General features: G+C 35.4%; 1 pseudogene; it reads left to right on the top strand.

Moving 5' to 3' along the window:
• Positions 1-11,225: 11,225 nt before the first annotated feature.
• On the top strand, positions 11,226-11,344 carry LOC145255869 (5S ribosomal RNA; annotated as a pseudogene).
• Positions 11,345-19,066: the final 7,722 nt, after the last annotated feature.

Raw genomic sequence — 19,066 nt, 5'->3', positions numbered from 1 at the left:
GTGAGGCCCCAGCTGGCGGGCTTTGGGGAGTGTGGAGCCACCTTTAATTGCTATTGTTCCCAGGTCCACTCTAACCCGGAGTGGTAGTACCTGTTAGGGTTCCAACTATGGTTTAAATAGAAACCGACTTGAAAAAAAACAAAAACAAATATATTCTATTAAAATAATTTTCTTCAAAATTACTAGATTCGACATTACATAACCTGAAAAGGGTTGATATGCCGTAAAACAACCAACCAACCTTAGTAGTTATTTTACCGGCTGAAAACCAAATTCAAAGTATGCTACAGGTCAAAAAATCCTATATACCGAATTTCAACACTTTCGATCAAATATTCAACGAGAAGCCTTATAGAGACGTTTCGTACACACATCGATGAGGAAAAATACAACTTCAAAAGTATATAGATTTAGTCAGTCCATTTGTCATAATAGTAAGAATATTCACTAATGGATGAGAAAACCAGTGTCCAATACGCGATTAGTTCATACCAAACGTTTTAAAAATGGTACTTGTTCAATATTCAATATTATAAGTGAAGAATCAAGAACAAGTGGAGTAATGTTGAAGTGGAGTGGCTCTCTCCCCTACCCCTTGACATTTAATGAAAAGAGAGCCTTCGTATCTCCAGATAGTCCAAAACTTTTCAAAAAATATTATTATTTGAAAGACGTTATAGATTTCAAAGGCCGGTTACGCTTTGCTTTAGTCAGATGCATACAAACACAGCCGACTCATCAAAATGCATATTTTTTCACTTCGACACTCAATCAATCATATGTATGTATAATCTACAAATCTCTTTTCTATCTTTGTTTTTGTCTCGTGTTGTCTTCCAGCTGTCAATTCCACTTTACATTCATCTTTTGCTTTCCTCCATAAACTTAACAGTCTCCTCTGCTATTTTGTGCCTATAAAAGCATTCAATTGGCCGTGGTTGGAGGGTTATGTTGTGAACAAAACGGAGAGCAGATAAACGGGGAGGAGACTGGGACATAAAAACGGGAAGAAAAACTATCAATGCATTCTTTTTGCGGACTGTTATCCTCATCTTCATAGTTATTGCTGTTTTTCGACGTTTCGGCCAACTAATCCTTTGGCCTTCTTCAAGTGATTAACAACGATGGGATAGGAATGCTGAGTCTTGTAACATATCCCCAGTAATTACTGCCTTCCATAGTTGTTGTTTCCCCACGTTTTGGCCAACTAATCCTCTGGCCTGCTTGGGTGGGATTGAAACTGCTAACTTCAGACAATGTTCACCTGGATCTGAAGAGACTTAATGCCTCTATCCACTGGGTCATTGGCCCGGAAAAGCGATCAAGGTTGGATTTTATGATCTTATAAATCCAATGTTGTGTACTTATCTAGCTTTCCATTGTCGGGTTCGTACCGAACGGTATTATTTTTTTTAACAAAAAATAATAATAACAAATGCACAAATGATGAAGCTTCGACTTAAAGGATTCCAAAAATAAAATAAAAATTAATAAAAACATCCATGTTTACTATTACTAAGAAATCCTCGGCAGTAGGTTGTGATTATCAAAAGAGTTGTAGATCATTTTATCTTCCTGTGGAGTTGTCCTTGGTTATTAAGGGAGTGGTAGGTCATTTCTGTTCCTCGGAAAATATCCTTGGTTATGAAGGGATTGGAATATAATCTTTAGTCCTCAGTAATACTTAATGATTATTGTATATTCCTCGAAAGTAGTCAATGCATCATTATTGTATATTCCTCGGAAGTAGTCCATGCTGTTTCTCAGGAATAGATCGTAGTTAGTCAAAGAGTGATAGATAGTTTATGTTCCTCGGGATTAGAGTTATGGATATTTTAGATGAGAGCTCATTGTTTATATTACGTGTTGTAATCGGACTATTGTTCTCATCTTTAATGTTATTTGTGAAACATTTCGATCGGTGTAGCGTTCAACCGTCGTCAGGTTTGTTGATCACGATCTTGGAAAAGAAAGGAGAAAGGTCACTGGCTCCATAGATGGTTTCGTATTCTTGGAGTTAAGTTTTTTTTCGCCATGGTTTCGTACGTCTGAAAAAAATTTGGTTGAAAAGGGAGGTAACTCTAATAAAGTTTGACGAGGGATTATCTCCCTTTTACCATTGGAAGTTTAAGGAGCCGTTGCACAATTTTTGTGTTTCTTTATAACTAGAGGTTCCCATATACTGTTGATGTCTATGCTCGGTCTGCTTAGTATTTTTCTTTTTTTTTTTTTTTGCATATGTACCGCTTTTGTAAGTCGTCTAACTCTCCGTCTTGCATCTATATCAATTATTTTGACCCCGTTCCATAAAGGAAAGTGTATTCCTTTTTATTGCCACATGTGATCAGCTAGTCCCGACATTTTGTTTTACCTCCCCCTGTGTTACGACTTTACGGTGTTTTTCTAGCCTTCCCCTTTCTTTTCCAAGATGGTGACCAATATGCCTGACGAAGATCAAAGTCTACATCGACCGAAACGTTGCACAAATAACGCTCAAGATGAAGACGATAGTCTAATCAAAACAAGTAATACAAACAATTCCCCAGGGTTGTTCCACGGTTATGAAGAAAAATGTAAGACATCTTAGGTTTATGGGTGTAGTTCATGATTATTAAAGGAATTATAAGTCACTTCTATTCCGCAGAAGATATTTTTGGTGATTAAATGGTTCGGATATAATTTTTGTTGATATTAAAAGAGTAGTTGCTCATTTCTATTTCTCGAGGGCAGTCCATTGTTATTAAAGGAGATCTATTTCTGCTTTGCGAAATTATCCCACGCTTATTAAGGGACTGTTGTATATGAGTATTCCGCTCCTCTATGAACGGCAAAAACTGCGATATTAAGATGTAGAGGAAGTGGGAGGCACAAGCAAGTGACCGAGGGAGGTTGGCGCAGCAGTCTACACAAGGAGAAAATAGTGATTGAGAATAGGAGAGAGGTTGCAGCCTAACAGACACAATTTGGAAGACACAATCAGCTACTAGATGTTCCATACTAGGAGAGCAGAACTTAAACGCCGCTGGCTAATGCACCGAGCTCCTGTCTAGTCATCTTCAGACAATCGCTCCCTGGGATGGTCACGTCACAAAATTCTCCAGAAAGATGTTCCATCTCTTTGTTATAAGGAACTGTTTGTTTATAAAATTTTATATTCCGTGTTGAAACTGTATCGTTATGTGTAATGCATATATATAAACTTATACACACATCTACAAAGAACATTATGAAACGCTAGACGATGCAAAAAACTTATTATATACTCCAAATACATTATATAATCGCGTTCATTATATACCCTTACATATATACATATCCTTACACACCTGCTATGTAACATTGTAACAAGAGTCTGAAGCCATATGGAATAGATAAAACAATATGTCACGATGACTAATGATGTCACGTTTTGTTGAGCTGAGAAAGAAATTAAGGTTTCAAATTAGTTTGTCTATAGGAACCATGCGACAGAGACTGCCAATAATGCGGGTCTATTCATGGAAGCCACATGGGACATGTCGACCCTAATGCTATAAGGAATCTTTGAAATCGCCAACAGTGTAGTGTCCCCAGCTTGTAAAAATTCAAGATACAAAGAGAGCAGGGAATATATTATTATTTGGCACTTATAGCCATTGCTCATCTAAAAGGTTTAGAAAATTTTTAGTGCCGTCATAGCCAATGTGCAACCAATATTTATTGCGGATGATAAATAAGTGTATATATATATGTGTGTGTGTGTGTGTGTGTGTGTGTGTGTGTGTGTGTGTGTGTGTGTGTGTGTGTGTGTGTGTGTGTATTGGAGAGTACCAAATTGGTAAAAGGGAACATTATTTCCAACTCGCATTTAGGTAAAAATGAACTTTCGTATAAATAGTTAAATTCCCTCAAAACGTATCGCGAAAAGAAAAATAAAGAAAAAACATCTACGTAAAGTGCAATATAGCCAAGCAGTCGTGCGAGATTGTCCAGTGGTAGAAGTTTTCGGCTTCTTACTATTGGGACCCGATTTCGAACCTTGCTAAATTCAACCCTCTGATATTAGTGGATAAATATATGTTTACTGTTTTATGGGAAAGAATTCCAACAAAGTGCTCGATTACAAAGAAAAAATTTCAGTATAGGAGCTTAATATTTATTTATTTTAAACTGTACAGAAGGTCAGAAAAACATTGGTACCGTCGGTTTCAAGCTTAACATAAGGAGGAACCAGTTAATGGGAAATAATGCTAGGCTCTCGTCAGCAATAAAGTTTTCTGCTTTTCAGGAAACTGAAAACAATATGTCTGACGGGAGCATGGCTGACGAGAGCCTAACATAATTTACCATTAACTGGTCCCCATTATGTAAGGCTTGAAACCGACGGTACGAATGTGTTTTCTGACCTTATGTACAGTTTTGAATAAATTAATATATATATATATATATATATATATTTCTGTGGAAATATATATATATATATATATATATATATATCTGTGGAAATATTCTTTATTCACTTATATTTCCTTTCTATATATCATGCAGATTCACTGATTGATATAATAATTAAGTGATTGATTTTGTGGTACGAAACAGATACTGTCAAGAATTGTAAATGTCAACTGAATTAAAGAATAAATTGTAAGATGGTCAACATCATGAATTTGGAATGTAGACTGTTGTTATGGATTTATTATATATATATATATATATATATATATATATATATATATATATATATATATATATATATATATATATGATTAGTTTTGTTTTTTTTTGAAAAAGAAATACAGCAGAGTGCTCAATTAAAAAGAAAATCCGAAAAGTAGAGCGTATTTATATTTCGTATCTTGTGTACAGAAAGTTGTTAGATGAGACAAGTCATTGGTACCGTCGGTTTCAAGCCCGATAATTACGACCGTTTAAGATTCCATATCAAGCTCTCTTCAGCCAATACTCATCAGTACCAATGACTTGTCTCATCTAACAACTTTCTGCACACAAAATACAACATATATATATATATATATATATATATATATATATATATATATATTGATTGATTGATTGATTGATTGATGGCAACCTTCCGCCTAAGAAGAAAATGGCATTCTGCATCTAGTCTGGTGCACTGCAGCATCAACTGTTACTATACACGTCCAAATTTTAATCGACTCTCTGGATGCGGATCTAGGCAGGGAATAAGTAGACCTAAGTTTCCCCAGTTACCAGGGTCTCTCTCTCTCTCTCTCTCTCTCTCTCTCTCTCTCTCTCTCTCTCTCTCTCGGCGTTGCAGACAAAGTCTGACAGAAAGGCAAGCCAATATGATCAGAGACAGCGTAGTTGAAGGAGTTGCCGGAAGGTCCAGGAGTTCTACTCCATTCCTATCAGAGTTTCAAACCGGATTTTTTGTCAGCCGAGAAAATTTGAAATTATTTTAAATTTTCACGAAAATAACAGAAATCTTCATTGTAATTATGGTTTTGTATACATACTGCGATGATGAGAAAGTTTTTGCGGAATTTTTAATTTTGATTTCAAGATATATTTTCAAATAAGTTTTCATTGTAATATTTTTACTTTATATATCATTTTTAAGAGCGTTTTTCACTTTATCTAATCGTTGAAATTACAATAATTTAAAAAAAATAATTATGTCCTCTTTTCAGAAAGTTGAATACAAGATGGGAAAAAAGCACATTCGAACAATTTTCTGATTTCAATTCAAGTTTGTCTGAAAAGCTGCCGAAACAGCTCGCAATAAAAACAAAGCGTTTCGCTTAGAATCTACTACTGAATGCAAAGCACAATTGTGGTTTAAGAAATCTTGTGGCGGCGACGAAATTCTTGGAGACGATGGGCGTCGTAATGAGCTATCGGATGTTGACAACGATCAATTAAGATCCTTAGTTGAAGCCAATCTACGCACAACTGTTCAAAAACTTCTTTCTGAATTAGACCTACGACGATTTCCAACGAGTTGGGAGAGATTGAAATAACAAAAAACCTGATGAATGGGTGCCTCACGAATTGAACGACAACCAAACGAAACGTCGTTATGAAGTGTCATCTTCCCTTCTTTTACGCAACAAGAACGACCCGTTTCTCGACTAGGCCGTGATTTGCGATGAAAAGTGAATGCTTTACGACAACTTGTGACGCTCAACTCAGTGGTTAGACGCCCTCGAAGTGCCACGACACTTCCCAGAACCGGAATTGCACCAAAAGAAGTTCATGCTGTGTTTTTGGTGATTTGCGATCGGTCTCATCCATTATTGTTTTTGAATGCAGACGAAACGATTACGGACGGAATGCATCAGAAAACCTCGATAGCACCCAGCATTAGTCAACAGAAAATGCCCAATTCTCCTTCACGACAATGTTCGACCGTACGTTGCTAAGCCGATCCTGCAGAAGTTGAACAAATTAGGCTACGAAACTCTGCCTAATCCGCCATACTCTCCAGACCTCTCACCGACCGACTACCATTTTTTAAAGCCTCTCGACAACTTTCAGAAATGCCTTAAAAACCTTAGCGGTATCAAAAATGTCTTCAGGCACTCCATAGCCACAGAACAAAAATATTTTTTTTACGTTACTGGCATAAATACACTTGCGTTGGCAAAAGTGTATTGATTCTGATGGTGCTTATTTCGATTATTAATTTCTTGTGGCTTTCCGGCCTATCAAGACCCGGAGGCCACTCGAGGATAAGGGTTATAGAATGTACAGTAGTCAATGGGATAATATTGTAGTAATCATTAGTAATGGAAATTTGGTGAATTGGATTACTTAAGGGAGCGGTTTATTAAGAATTTATTTATGTTGGACTTGAAGACGACCAAGTTGTAGTCAGCTGGGAAGCAGGCAAATGGAACAGAGTTCCACAGGTGTGCAGCAGTTCTAAGAAAGAAGCTTTGCTCATGGAATCTACGTTTGGATTTAGGCACAGATAAAGAGTGGGGAAAATTATTGACAGTAGTTTCAGCCAGACGGGTGTTTCTCGTGAAAAATTGGCGAAGGGGGGGGACGTGGGATTGGAGCTCAGACGAGCACCTGCCATGGAAATAGCGATAAAACAAAGACAGGCTTGCAACGTCTCTTCTGTGGGAAAGAGGTTGCAGGGAAGAGAAAAGGGCATCCCCACCACTAAACCGCGAAGCCTATTTTGTACTCGTAAACGTAAATAAACATATTTAAAAAAAATGTATCATTCTTGCACCAAACTCTTTCTAATAATAAAAATACTACTACTCATACTACTACTACTACTACTAATACTACTACTACTACTACTACTACTACTGCTACTACTACTACTACTACTAATAATAATAATAATACGCCTAAGAATGTAATGAATTCCTTCAGTTAAAGTTAGATGTTTCGTCGGACACACCAGATCAACTATAATCGTCTAGAAAACAGGGGGAATCATACTTTTTTGTTTGAGTTGAGATATGTGTATCGGAATTTAAAACTTAAAAACCGCGAAAACTTTTTTGTCAACCTAATATAAATATATATATATATATATATATATATATATATACATATATATATATATATATATATATTTAGTCATCCACATACAGTACTGTTTCGCAACTCATCAGTGCGGCTAGACATGCAACTACCTAAAGCCAGGATTGAAACCCGACCGTCTGTACGACAGTCAAGGCTCCTAACCATTATGCCATCGGCGGCTGCTGAACGAGTCGTGAGTTTTTTAACGATGGTTTGACATCGTCCGAAATACCTAAGCTCGATTTGTTTACACAAAGAGCATCGCTTTATACGCTAATGGTAATTCGTGTATCACTTCTCATTATGCTCAACTGAAGATGAAGAGCATTATTAGTGATGGGGCGATACCAATTTTTTCCTGATTTCGATACAATTAGCGATTCCGTACAAAATTCCCAATTCCAAGACAATTACCGATTCCGATTCCGGTCCTTTATAAATCTCTAAATATTTTACTAAAAATTTGTTTATGTTTTTCTGATGACCGTAAGTTAGTTGTGCATATTTTTCACAAACGTAAAAACATATCTATGGGTGCGGCTGATCTATGGTTTTACATTCATTGGAAGTTTTATCTAGTATTTTATTATTACTACTAACAGAGAAAGAGTTTTTAAACGAAATAGAATAAATTAAATAATGAAAGAATCGTTCTTGGCATTGGAAAATAGGCACATTTTTTTCTGATTCAGATGACCCCAAATAGTTCCGATTTTTTTCGATTCCCGATTTTGATTTAGATTATAGTCCCTACATACACACACACAATCCCACACAATCACACACACACACACACACAAACACACACACACACACACACGCACACACACACACACACACATATATATATAAATATATATATATATATATATATATATAAATATATATATATATATATATATATATTACAAAGGCATCATTATAAATGTTATCTAAAAACACGTAATATAGACACAAATGTAAGTAGTCAATTTATCTATCTAATTATTTATTTATTCATTTATTTATTTTTACATTCATTTATGTACTTAGTCACGGTTCCGGGTGTTGAAAGGTACTATTTTTTATGTTTCAAATGCGTTTTGTAGTCTAAAAGCGGCTAGAAAACAATTCTGACTTCTTTTTTTTCTCTCGAGAGCGTCTATAAGGGAGATAACTCGACCTTCTCTGATTCTTTTTTTTTTTTTTTTTTTTTTTTTGGCACGTCAGACATAATGGCGATAATTGTTTTGCGGTACTGGCGTTCCGGAAAACCGTCATCGCTAAAACTAATCTCGGCTAATTTGGGAAGGGTGAAGGAATTTCCAACTATAACAATAACAACAAGACACGTCGTCTTCAAACACAGCTTCCTTGTCCGATTATCTGCAGAAATTGGGTTGACGTTCGCCATCTCTTCGCCCGGGCTGTACTATTTAAAAGATATCGCCCACCCTATTAAAATACGCACGGCGGTGATCAGAAATACCGCGCCAGATCAAAAGAAATAGGCCCCCTAAAATATAGTTGATAAAATGTACAAGGGATTAACAACGACGACACGACATTACCATAACATCCTTATTTCCTTGGGGAGGGGGTTGTAAAGCCGTGAAATTTTAGATATCTATCTGTCTATTTAATTTCATCCTCACGAGGGCAGAGGTAGGCACAATGACGGTTTTTAACGTGGTGAGTAGCTAGCTCCACCCAAAGAGGCACGCTGGATTTGGACAAAAAATCATTATCTCGATCTAAAAAAACACCCGTCTAGCTGAAACCACTGTCAATAATTTTCCCACTCTTTATCTGTGCTTAAATCAAAACGTAGATTCCATGAACAAAGCGTCTTTCTTAGAACTGCACACCTGTGGAACTCTCTTCCATTTGCCTGCTTCTCAGCTGACTACAACTCGTCTTCAAGTCCAACATAAACAAATTCTTAATAAACCGCTCCCTTAAGTAATCCAATTCACCAAATTTCCATTACTAATGATTACGACAGTATTATCCCATTGACTACTGTACATTCTATAACCCTTATCCTCGAGTGGCCTCCGGGTCTTGATAAGTGGTGACCCCTAAGTAAAAAAAAATATTGCTTCCAGTGAGTTTGAGCTCAATAGAGCGTCTATCATGAAAATAATGGAAAAAGGTGATTTCTCCACTAGATTGTGTAGTCGATATTTTACTCTGCCAAGGCAAGGATACGTGCTCTTATAGGAACTTTTTCAGATGTGTATAATATTACTAAATCTTCAGACTATCAGACTCTTATACAGATAGAGGATTGCTCTATGAGCACCAATACTAATCATTTTCCAGCGAGCTTAGCAACAGATTTGATTCAATTCTTTCTTTTCACGTCACAAATGAAAATCAACCCAAGCAGCCTCATCAAAGAGAGATCCATTAATTTCAATCGGAGCAAAACGAGGATCTGAGCGTTAGAGGTGAAAGAGGAAAAGCTTCGTTTTAGAGGTGCTAATAGTAAAAAGTCATTTTTCCCCATCGGATCCAATTTGGATCTAACGACATCTTTTCCAAGGAAAAAGAGGCCATCTTCCTACTAGATGGTGTAGTCGATATTTTACTCTGTCAAAGCAAACACTTGCAGAGATGTGTAAAAGATTATTCGATGTTCGGACTATCCGGTTCTTATACAGGTAGGGGATTAATCCAGAAGCCAGGTACTTCCTTGAGCATCAGAACTAATCATTTTCCATCGAACTTAGCAAAGGATTTGATGAAAGTTTTCCATTTCAGGTCTGGAATAAAGATCAGTCCAAGAGGCTTCATCAAGGAGAGATCTATTCATTTCAACGGAAGCGAAACGATAATCCATGTCGTGTTTACTGAAAGGGAGAAGCTTGGTTTTAGATGTGTTAAAAGTAACAAGTTACTTTGTCGCATGGTATCCGATTTTATCACTGATGCTCTATGAAGGTATCTCGTTCCCTCTCCCTGCAAGAACAGTGACACTGAGGTCGGAAAGTGGGATTGAGCAGTCAGCGCTACCGAGGAGGGGCAGGGGCACTCTACCTGCACAAAGTGTCAGCTCCATCGGAATTCTCATGCGATTATTAATAAACTAACCTCTTTCTTAAAGAGAGAAGGCAAAGCCTGGAAGGGTGGACCTCCTGGAACTGCACAAGAACAGTATTACACCACAATCAATAGGGACCATGTCATTACAGGAATGGTCCAATCTCTGTTGATTTGAAGGGGGGTCGAGGATAAAACCCCGGGCCGAATGGATGTCAGCAAATGATTTCAGAGCATGATTTGCAAGATCGTACCATCAGTAGGAGTTGTGATCGTGAATGAGTTTCACACTAATCGGACTACCCAGATTTTTTGTTGCGGATTTATTTACATTTTAATGCCTATCAATAAAATCCCCAAACTATTTCTGATCTGAAGATGATCGTCAGAGCCCAAAACAGTACAATGCCAGGAGAGGCGTGCGTCATAATTATTGACAATTTACACGTCGCATTTATAAAATAGACTGTTGGGAATTCGTAATTGGAACTTGGTGGTCAAGTCAGGTAAAAGATAAAGTGCACTCGTATACCACGTAGTTGGATTTTAGAAATAATGGTGAATTTTATTTTCGTCTAGCAGAGACCGGATGTTGCCCGGGATTGAATGATGATCAACGAATATTTTTATTGCCATCGAAATCGCTCATTTTTTCAACCAAATCGATTGATTGCCTGCTCTAGTTAGGGACATACGGCATAATCACGTTGACACACCGGTTCCCGTCAGATCACTGAAGTTAAGCAACGTTGAGCCTGGTCATTACTAAAATGGGTGATCAATTTGGGGAGTCCAGGTGCTGTATGAAGGAGAACGTCGACACCTCCCTGCAAAAAGTTGCAAAAACCTAACGTCGGCATCTTCCCTAACGGGATATACATACGACTGGGGACCGATTGTGAATTTCATGCTCCCATGAAACTTCTTCCTTCGGAGGAAGCCGGTTAAACCCTGAATAGGGTTGGTGCTGACTGCACACACACACACACACACACACACACACACACACACACACACACACTAGTTGGGGACCCACGGCAGTGCACCGGGATGAAGTTTCACATGCTCGCCACAGTGACTTAGTCCACAATACATTGCACTGTAAATAACCTATAGTTGATGTTATAAAATTATTTTTATCTATAATGTCTTAAATTAAAGTTTGAAATGCAAAAGTCAAGTATCATGGTGTAATTGTGCTTTAAGCAGAAACATTTATTTCGAACGCGTCCGGTCATATCAAAGAACCTAATGTTAATTTTATATACTGAGCCTGTCTGCTTGTGTGGTAATAAAACTTCTGAAACGCACTTGTGAGGTTAGGCTGTGTAAGGTGTTAAATTTGATCAAAATTGCATATTACTGCTTATATCGGATTATTTCGATTATTGATACTTATTAAAGATATCCCGATACAAAACTTATCTAAGAACACTGCCAGGCACATAAAGTGTGTTCGTGTGAAATTGTGATGTTTTCGAGTCCATAGGGGAACTCTCCCTCCCTCCCCCTCTCTCTCTCTCTCTCTCTCTCTCACACACACACACACAGACGCGCGCGCAAAGTTCCTTTTATGTAAGAGTAGATATTTCACGGGTGTCAGTTTGTAGCTTAGTTATGTTGTTCGCTACTGGTCCATCGTATCAATTCCTTATCACCTGCGTCTATGTCTTTGAAATATGACACTGCTTCCCTTAAGATTGTAACATGGTCGTCTTCAAATCACGTGTCAACAGATTCCCGTTAAGCCTCCCCACGTGTATTTGAATTCCACACACTCTGTTAACGATTTTCAATCGTCTCTTATGGGGTCTTTCATGTCGGAACTGACAATTCTTCACTCCCATTAATCCTTTTTACTCGAGTTGCTCTAGAACTTCCAATGTGTTGAGCCATCTCGTAAAAAAAAAAAGAATCATAATAATGAATTTAAAAAATAATCATTTGTAAGTCACGCAGAGCCGACAAATACACAGTCATTCACATGATTAGAGCTTCTTGTTTGTGGAACACCTTACACGGAGACTGCTTCCTTGTGGATTACAACGTGATCGTCTTCATAAGTATTCGCACTCGATCCACTCCCTGAATCATTCTTAAATCGTTTATCCATTTCTTCAATTTCGTAGCTGACAATCATTCAATCTCGCTAACGCTTATCCCCGAGTGGCTCTTAGCCTTGATAAGTGATGAACAATCAAGTAAAAAAAAATTAATAAAGCTAATTATGACAAATAATTGGCAGTATCCGCTCCTGACGATTTAGAATATTTTTAAAGTGTTCAGTAATGACCGAATAAATTGGGGTTTTAATCCTCGGTCGAGCGGTACTAAAGGCTAGAAAATGATATTTGATGCTTTTACTTAAAGCTTCAGTATTCTACGGTGATGATCAAGGTTAAATGGAGTAACCCTGGAAGAAATTACGTCCTCCCCTACATCAAGGTGTTGTAGCTAATAAAAAGGAGCCTCCGGGTCATCCTTGTATATAACCGGCGATTCTAACTTAGACTCTTGTAATGAAACGTTCCTAAAAGTATTCGAACTTGGTCCATGCTATCCTTCAATTTCGCTCCACTCATAAGCTTTTTAGTCTCTCACATAATAATCATCGGTTTCGGTACATTATAAACGCTTATCCTCGAGTAGCTTTTTGGACATGATAACTTGTGAATTATTTAATGAATCAAAATAAATCCTGAAATGAGTAGTTCCCGTTTCTGTCATGTAATTCTTCATATGAAGTTTAAATTCAAGCCATTATTAACGCACAAGCAGAAATGCACGGCATATAAAATCAACAACAATTTCTTTGATATGACAGGGGCAGTGTGCTTAGATAGGTTTTATATCAGAATGTCTTGGATAATTATCGAAAATCGATCAAAGAAGAAAGGACAGGCGATTTTGACCAAAGTTGACACCTTACACAGCTTAACATCGGAAGAGCATTTGAGGCATATACAATCAACGCAGGGTTCTTTGATATGACAGGAGTGCGTTCGACATGATTGATTCTGTTTAAAGCATAACTGAAAAAAGATACTTGACTTTTGCATTAGAAACTTTAATTGAAGCCATAGGTTCTCTACAGTGCAATGTAGACTCCAATGTATTGTGGACTAAGACACTAAGGGGGTCGTTTGATGCGATGCAGCGCGATGGGTCCCCAACAAAAGCAGGCAATCAATCTATTTGATTGAAAAATGGGAAAGGTTAAACATTCGTCCATCATCATTCAATCCTGGGCAACGTTGTCTTCCTTCTTATATATATATATATATATATATATATATATATATATATATATATATATATATATATCATAATTTAGGTATTTAAATTTTATGATTTGAAAAGGTTAATTTTTAAATACAGAATTTTAATTATTGGCAAAGGAAAAATACGGTTTAATAAAGCTATTTCCTTAACCCATGGGTTTCCGATGTTTATTCATCTCCCCAGAAGACAAATATTAGCAAATGCTATAAATGGTTTGCACTTCATTTGGTAAAGGCAATAAACATAGAAAAATCAAAAGTCGGAACCGGAAAAAGTATAGTCTAATTTCCGATTCCAAACCGATTCTTTAAAATTTGTAAATAAAAAATGCAACAAGCACAAATTGTTTTGTTTTGTTTTTTATTAGAAGTTGTTTCTTTACAACATAAGACTGAGAAGGGCCACAGAATGGGTTATAAATCTCATTTACAGATTAAACATTGATTAGCAGAGTTTAATTTATTTTATTTATTTGTCATTTATAACTTCCCTGTTGCCTTTGTAATCGTTTAGCATCTATTCGCTAAAATGTCTATGTGCCCTCATCGGAGGGAGTTCATATGATTATTAACAAATTTTAAATGCTCTGGAGGGGGGTAAAATTTCGTTGGCGCAAAGAGTTCACTTGCCTAGAGTTGAACATGCTTGGAGTTCACTTGCCTATTCAATATCATAGATTTTAAAAAGGTTTCGCGCCTATTTGATAAATGGCAATACGACGTCTATTAGAGACTTCAGACTTCAATATCAAAGATTTAACATGCTTGGATTTTTTTTCTGGTGCTGGTTTTGGATGATCACCTCATCTTTTGAAAATATTTCATGTTACCTTTTTTTTTTTTTGATTTTGGCACAAGTGCACATACAGATGACAATCTACAAGTTTATCAAAACTTTCGAAGAGCAAACATTAAAAAATTTGTTAACTTAAAAAACAACAACTTTCATTTACATTTAAAATACGCAAAACATATGAGATTCTACTTTTTAGGAGATTATGTGTTAGCACACTGAAACGTTATTTCAGAATTTAGAATGGGGGTTCAGTTGTGCATATAAATATAATGTCAACTGATCCTATTTCGGTACATTATAACTTTTTAAGCAGTTAAGTAATTTTTATGACTAATTCAAAGCCGATCAAAATCATAAAATCGCATGTAATTACTACGGTAAGTAGTAGGGAAGGAACTTTTTTTTTTACTTTTGACAATACTATATATATATGGTTATTCTGACGCTCCGCACTTCTTTGTTTACCTTGGAAGTGACGTCACACAAATCTTATAATACGGATGGCTACAATTGTAAAAATAATTGGTTTCATTTTTCTTTCATTTTGAGCTCCTTTTTTCTCCCGTTTAACTTTTTTTTTTTCTCCCATTTCTTATTTTGAGCGGAGAATTTATTTTATTTTCATTTTGAGCTCTTTTTCCGATCCGGCATTACCTTTTATAGGTACTCCTGCAGTCCTGTACTTTACGACCCGAGCTATTTTTTAACGCTATTATTTAGAAACCTATTATTTAACATGGGGAAGGGAGGGTATATTGTAACTATTCTGTACTTTCACCTAACAATTCTATTAAAAAAAAAGGTAAATATGAAGAATTACTCCACCCTCGAAAATTCCTTTAAAATTACCACTCTTAATGGTTTTCGGGTTCGCTGAAAACGAAAATAACGTTTAAAATTACGGCAAACGAGTAGTTTCCAAGATATGAAGAAATGTTAGGTTTAAAAAGTGGGGGATCACTTTTCTATAATAATTTAACGTAAAAAGATTGGGGGGGGAGCTTCCTTTCTACCATCGGAAAATTCTTTAAAATTACCTGTTTACATTTTGTGGGAAGCGGTGTAAAATAATAAACAGTTCTTCTGCTTGGTTAATGTCGGCACGTTACTTATGTTAAAACGGTTATTTAAATTGCATAAGCTCCTGTTAAAAAACTATACAAGTAAAACAAATTATTGTTTACTTGTAAACTGGTTTATTAATTGTAGAAAACAAAAACAAACGGGAGAAAAAAGGAGCTCAAAATGAAAGAAAAGTAAAACAAATTATTTTTACAATTGTAGCCATCCGTATTATAAGATTTGTGTGACGTAACTTCCAAGGTAAACAAAGAAGTGCGGAGCGCCAGGATAACTATATATATATATATATATATATATATATATATATATATATATATATATATATATATATATATATATATATGACTATTGTTTAATTATGGATTCCCATTTCTTATAATAATTTTCCCAAGAATTTTTCATAATTTTTTATTTTGGTTTTATTTTCGATTATAGCTGATGGCACTCAAGTCATTTATTTTCTTATAAATAATTTTACCAAGAATTCTCCATAAGTTTTGGTTTCGATTTCGATTATAGCTGATGGAATTCCAGTGATCAATTTGTTTTTAATAAACAATTTTATCAAGAATTCTTCATAAATTTTGGTTTCAGTTTCGATTATAGCTGAAGGAACTCAAGCTGATGCACCAAAGTTGAATTTAGGAAAACTCGTACCCGGAAAACTCGTACCCGGAAAACTCGTACCCGGAAAACTCGTACCTGGAAAACCCGTACCCGAAAAACTCGTCCATTTTTGCTAGGTAAGAAAAATGGCCCCTCATTGAATTAATATCGATTGAAAACACATTTTATAGTCGTTCTTGAAGGAGATATTGTTTTTAAAATACATTACAAGGAAACATTTGAGAAAAAATATATCCGGAGATTACCCGTGGATTTATGTAATAATTTGAAAATTTACGAACAAAAAAAAAGCAAAAAAATAAAAACAAAACAAAAAAAATAAATTAAAAAATAAAACAAAAAACAAAAAACAAAAAAACAAAAACAAAAACAAAAAAACAAGAAAATAAAAAATAAATAAAAACAAAATCAAAAAATAAAAACAAAAACAAAAAATAAATAAATAAAAATAAAAAATAAAAAAAAAACAAATATCTAAATATTAAAAGAATTGGAATCGGAATTGGAAATTCAGAACGGAATCGGTAATTCGATCGGAATCAAGAAAAAATTTGGAACCGTTTCACCACTAATATATATATTAGTGGCCTGGCAAAGCAACAGGGAAGACAAAGCAAAAACAGCAAAACTAAAGCTAGCCTGCATGGCACTATATGTACAAATGTCTCAAATTTGGGCATATTTTATTGGTTTGAAAATATAGATTCTTTTTTACCAATTGTCCATAAATTTTAACCATAGAATAGTATCATAATGTTCCAAAAGGCCTGCAAATGTTCATGTAGTTAAAAGATATGAGCATTTCAACGTTCGATTTAGCTACAAGTTTATGTATATTAGAATCGATACATTTTTGACAACGAGAAACATATTTATTTATCACATTAGCATAGAAATACGGAGTAATGGAAGCGACAAAGTCATTGAAGACCGATTCGTTATCATCTCGGCTTTTTAAGCATTTTTCGCGCAGGAAGTTACGAGTTGCTTGAAAAAGTGATAATCGCTGGGCGAGAGGTTCGGTGAATATGACGGATGAGGCAGAGTCTGGTAGCCCAATTCGTTCAGCTTCTGCAGGGTCACGTCAGCAACATGCGGGGTAGCGTTGTCATAGAAGAGAATTGGTTCGTTCATATTGACCAATTTCGGGTACATACGTTGGAGCTTCTGGTGCATTTCGTCAGATTTATATTATAGATAGTACATTTGTTAAAAATTAGACATTCTCTAGAATAAAAATCATGTCATGGATTTTGATCAAAGTTTGAATAGGTCTCTGGACATATAGTAGTTATGAATTTAAGTGATGAAGTGGGAAGAAAAAATTGTTTAAACTAAAATGTGTTTTTAAATTAACTTGAAACATTTACTAATTTTTTTTACATAACACATACATGCACAAAAACACACATATATATATACTTTTTATTTGTTTTATATAAGTATTCATATGTCGCTACACATTTATGAACATGTTACGTCAGTTAGTTACAAATAACTAGAGATTTCTTCAGGCGATATTGCTTATACAAAAGTGAAGTCCGTAATCCTTTAGTATGACAATATCGCTTGAAGAAATGTTTAGTTATTGTAACTGGCTGACAAAAACATACTCATCAATGTGTAGCGGCATATTAATGCTTATATAAAACAAATAAAAAGTATATCTTGTCCTACGTCGGTATTGAGCACTCTTGCATTAACCTCGTTAACATTTTATTGGCTGCTTTACCGCTAGAAAATATTAACCTGGAATTAACCGCCATTAACTTATTAAGTTATTCTTTTTGTGTAAACAAATGGAGCTTAGGCGTTTGGACAATGCTCGAACATTATTAATTCACTTACCCATCTTCACATACCGGCAGCCGAATAGCGAACGGTTAGGTGTGCCGATTGTCGTATAGGCGGTCGAGTTTCAAACCTGGCTTTGGGTAGTTGTTAGTCTAGCCGCACTGATAAGCTGTGATACAGCGATACAGTACTCCATTTGGATAACTATATATATTTATATATATATATATATATATATACATACATACATACATATATATATATATATATATATATATATATATATATATATATATATATATATATCACCGATGAAGACTGAAGGATCGGTCGAAAATTATGTACTTATGAAAAAAGTTTTTTAATTTTTTTTCATAATATTATTATTTTGTATTCCTGCACGTCACCAATTAAAAACGAATAAAGAAAAGTTATAAGCTTTCATACTTTTCGCATTCTTTTTTATTCATATATATATATATATATATATATATATATATATATATATATATATATATATATATATTATGTAATTTTCTGGATTCAAATTCATGTGATGGATTACGACTAAAATTAGAAAAAGGTTTCTAGAATAAGGTTAAAAAGCATTGTGATAATACCGGCTAGCTGAAACCACTATTAATAATTTCCCCTACTATTTATCTGTGCCTAAACTTAAAAGTAGATTCTATGCACAAAGTTTCTTTCTTGCACCTGCACGCTTGTGGAACTCTGTTTTGCTTTCCAACTTACTAGAATACGGTCGTCTTCAAGTCCAACATAAACAAGTTCTTGATGAGTCGTCCCCTTAAGTAATCCAATTTACCAAATTACCACTACTAACGATTACGATGCTATTGTCCAATTGATTACTGTACACTTATTAACACTTATCCTCGAGTGGCCTCCGAACCTTGATAAGTGATGAGTGCTTTGTAAAAAAAAAAAA

This window comes from Euprymna scolopes, chromosome 31 (genome assembly GCF_053919585.1).
Source record: "Euprymna scolopes isolate OS-2025 chromosome 31, ASM5391958v1, whole genome shotgun sequence".
NCBI classification, from domain to species: Eukaryota; Metazoa; Mollusca; class Cephalopoda; order Sepiida; family Sepiolidae; genus Euprymna; species Euprymna scolopes.
Note: the sequence above shows the minus strand (reverse complement) of the source record. Positions and strands in the feature narration are given on the sequence as shown.